Source organism: Leptosomus discolor, chromosome Z (assembly GCF_034619465.1).
Source record: "Leptosomus discolor isolate bLepDis1 chromosome Z, bLepDis1.hap2, whole genome shotgun sequence".
NCBI classification, from domain to species: domain Eukaryota; kingdom Metazoa; phylum Chordata; class Aves; order Leptosomiformes; family Leptosomidae; genus Leptosomus; species Leptosomus discolor.
The window spans coordinates 76521444-76525775 of NC_141419.1; positions in this window are offsets into that span (position 1 = coordinate 76521444).

The window sequence follows — 4332 nt, forward strand, 5'->3', positions numbered from 1 at the left end:
GGTGCTGATCTCTCCCCACTGGTCTGTAGAAGGCTACATTTAGGTGAAGCACTCCTTCTTCGCTCTTAACAAGCTCACAGACCTCCTGCCCTTGCCATTTGCAAATGAAAACATGAAGTTTACAACAGAAATTCTATGAATTCCTAAATCCTTTTGTACTTTAAAACAAAATCATGTTTCCTTTACTAAAATTTGTGAAGTCTTTCAGGGACTTTTAAAAGTATTATTGTAATAGTCACTTTTTTTCCCCCTTCTTTTTCTTTTTTCCTTTTTTTTTTTTGGAGGAAGAATCCTCCTAAATCTCTGTAAATCTCTATAATTTCCATCTACACACCACTATTTTTCAAGCTGTTCAAAAATGTAAGTGTTAGACAAGCTCAGTGCCATAAGCCATTCTCATGTTTCACTAGTAACCTCTTTCTTTTGCTTTCAGCAGAATCAGTTACTCTCTCTGCTCTAGCCCATCCCTCATCTTCCACACAATTCATGCAGTAATCCTTATCTCCTCCCTTTCAAATAATGATTGTCACATCAAATGCTTTATTGAAATTCAGACAGATTACATCTACTTCATTTCCCTTGTATAACATGGTCTTATTTTATCAAAGAAAGTTATCAGATGTGTCTAGTGTTATCTCTCTTTGAGAAGTACATGGCATTCATAGACTGATCCAGGCATACCCTGTTCATATGCGCTATCAATTTACATTTCTTTCCCAACTGGATCCCATCACTATAAGATCATTTCACTGCTACAAAAGTCACAGAAGTTCTTACAGCCATCCACATCCATGAAATTTTTTTAGGGAGACTGAATTAAAAGTTAATTATAATTTTTTTCTTAGATTCTTGTGATTCAAAGCACTTTGAAGACCCCATGTAAAGCCAAAGATGGGACTAATCCCAGCAACATAAAATGTCAGTGGTATATTTTCTGGGGAAACTGACATAAAAGACGCTGTACTTGTGATCATCACACCAGACACATTTTATTTATAATAGTTATTTTGGTAGAGGCATCCTTCTGTTAAATGGTCTTTCCCCTTCTATGCAAGTATTAGGTTTTGCAGTTCCTGCAGGGAAAATTGATGTGCAACTATTCTGGTGATGTCTTCTCTAGTCCCACTCTTATACAACTCAGTCAGAGCCAGTAACAAAAGATAAATGCTCTGAGAAAAAGATAAATGAAATGTCATCTTTGAAGGGATATAGGATTTGTCATACCAAATTGGTACATTCACTGTCAACAGTAAATGCAGTATCCTGTTTTCAGGTGACAGAGTATTCCTAATGGTTCAGAGTAGGGACAAAAATAAAAATAATAAAACAGCTAATATACAGGACTACTTAAGGAAAATTCTTTCCTGATGTCCGCAGTGGTTATTGTGAAGCACCCATGAAATATACTTACATCATGTTCAATGGAGCTGGTGCCTAAGTGCATGCAGGATTAAGGTCACGCTAAATATTTCTATACTAAGGACGTTGTCTCTGAGGACCAAAACATTCATAATGGAGAAGATAAAATCAGCCAGATTCATGGCTCAGAGATGAGAGAAAGGGATGAAAAACACTTTTCAAATTTTTGTCATTCACATGCCCAGGATCAGAAACTTGGTCATTGTCCCACAGATTTAAAAAAGCTGCAATTTCATTGAACTCTCTATCCTCCTCCAGCTCTCTTCTCTCCATTCTCTTTCTCTTCATGGTTTTCTTCTCTCCTATATCACACCTGCTTCAATAATCTAAAGGAATGTTTTTTCATCTATCTGTCAGAGTAGTCCATTTGGGTCTGGATGATGCATTTCCTTTACTTTTTCCATTACCAGATTCGGAAAGTAGTTGGGAACTGAAAACAGAGAAGACAAAGAAAAGGAGTTAGGAAAAAAATATGATCTGTAGTGCAGTGACCACGTATATTATGACATTAAAGTGACTTCTGTAACGACAATGGAGGTGATTCTAATAGTGTATTAAATTTTTCCTTTTCACTTTTAGCTTGCTAAGAATCTTTTTTTTTTCTTTTAGCTGAGAGAAAGGGGGTATTACTAGTAAAGAATAAGTAGGCAATCATGGCACAGAAACTTGAAGGTACTTGTTGAAATTAACACAGAAATTGGGAAGAGTAGATCAAGAATGTTGTCAAACCCTGTGTGCCTTGAGTAACACTGAAGTCTCTCAATGATAAGAACGTACCAGAAGTTGTGGCTGTGTATGCATTTTAGAAGGGCAGAATTTATCCCCTCATGTTGTCTGGAGAAAAGCATGATACACTGCAATGTGCTTTAATTTATTCCCCTGTGTGCAAATTCATTGTGTATGCAGAAACAGACACTGTGGTGATTAGATTTAATAGGATTAGGACTCCCTGATGACTTGCTTGTACAGTCATTGTTCAAATTCTTATAGAAGGAGTATTTTAATTTCATGTCATTGTAAAACTCAAATTTCATTACCTCTTCAGCTCATTTATAATTTAATTCATTACATGTTATTTATTTTCTCTTCTAATAATTACACCTCTACTTCACCTTCTTAACACATGATCTCTCTTACTGTACAGAGTTCTCTGTAACAGCTTTGGTAATGTTTGTGGGTTGCTGATTTTCTGGTTGCAATTCTCCCTTTAGTCCTAGTCACTATGACACCCATGTTCCTTGTAACAGAAATGCATCTGTATATACAGGCAGTTGCTTTTCTTAACCCATTCCCTGCAGTGCCAAATTCAATCTCCGCTTTTGTTCAAGCATAACTTCGCTAGAGAGTATCCACAGACTGAAGGGAGCAACTGTCAGATAGCTAAGACCCGTTTTCCTCTAGATATCCCTGTTGCTCAGTTTTTGTCCAGGAAATTATTCTTATTTCTACTCTATAAACAAGGTGATGATTTAACTGCTACAATGGCCAAATAGATGTGTTAAGTGGGATTGGGTAAAAAGAGTATCACCACGCTGGAGCCATTCTAGCTGCTGGCGGTGGTATTGTTAGTGATATTGCTTGGAAAGAAGGGCTGCATTTCTCACTGCTACTCTATCCTACATTTAGCAGGAACTGTGAGATCTATTGTTAGTATATCCGCATCCTCTGTAACATGCAGCATAGGTAAGTATTTTTCAATATTTGAGCCCCTTCTTCCCCCTAATGGTTGTCCACAGAGCTCCTATATATGTGGTTTGTAAGCAAAGCAGAGAAAAGACAGGTCATCTATTCTGAAAATAATACACACAGCTCAACATGGTTTAATAAAAAATCAAAGCTAGAGTGATTTTAGCCACAATCCAGCCTCTCCAGAATGGATTCTGAGAAAGATCTAAGTTAAACCACATTCATATGATAATCAGTTTTTAAAAATCTCTGTATACGGACCAGAGAGTTAAATACAGTGTGCACTTGAGTAAACTAATACAGTCACAGTGGTGTCTCCTTCTTAAAGATGCCTTATGAAGTAAAAAAAGAAAAAAAGAAAAAAAAAAAGATTAAAGTGTTCTCTTACATCTTCTCAATGCTAAAGCAATGGCTGAAAAGTTTAATTTGTTAATACAGTCTTTTGGGTTGGGTGCAACTCCAGTGTTATCATCCAAAGCTCTAAAGATAAAAAACTTGTATTTCAGAAAAATAAAATCCTTTATTTTTTCCCCTAAAGATCAAGGCAGATATTAACAGTCAGGGGTCACACTTGTCACTGCAGTTTCATCTTACGCAACATTAAAGATAAGTTCATAATGATAGCTAAAAGATAAGAAATAATGCCGCTCTGCCGGCTTGTAATACCATGGTGAAGGTAATACATCTTCGCGTTGTCATTTACATGCTCCTCTTTACAGAGTCAGTCAGGCAGTTATTAAAATTTTAACTGTAAGAATGAGAAATGTATGTTGTACTTTGCTGAAGTACTCCATGACCACTTCCATGTGAATCAGTTTACAGTATATATCTATTTTAGTAACATTTTACTAATAAAATGTTGTTGGAGGGGGATATTTGCTTTTTTTAGTTGCATACAGCATGGACGGTAAATGATCAGCTACAGTGTAGAAACATATTTCTCCTGCTTCTTAAGACTGACAGGTGATGAGATAAACAACAATGCAGTTGAGTATAAGTTGTTTGGAATGAATTACGTTAGTATAAATAACTCTATGTAACTGGTTTCAGGATTCATTATGTTTGTTATAGTGATGTTCAAGTAACTATGTAAAAGTAGGACCTTCTATATTGTTATAATTATTAGTAGTAAAATGGCAAAAATGTCTCTAATTGAAGGAAGTGAGAAATGTCTACAAATAACAACAGTACAAGGTGCTTCCATGAAGGCAGGAGAAGTAGCAAAAT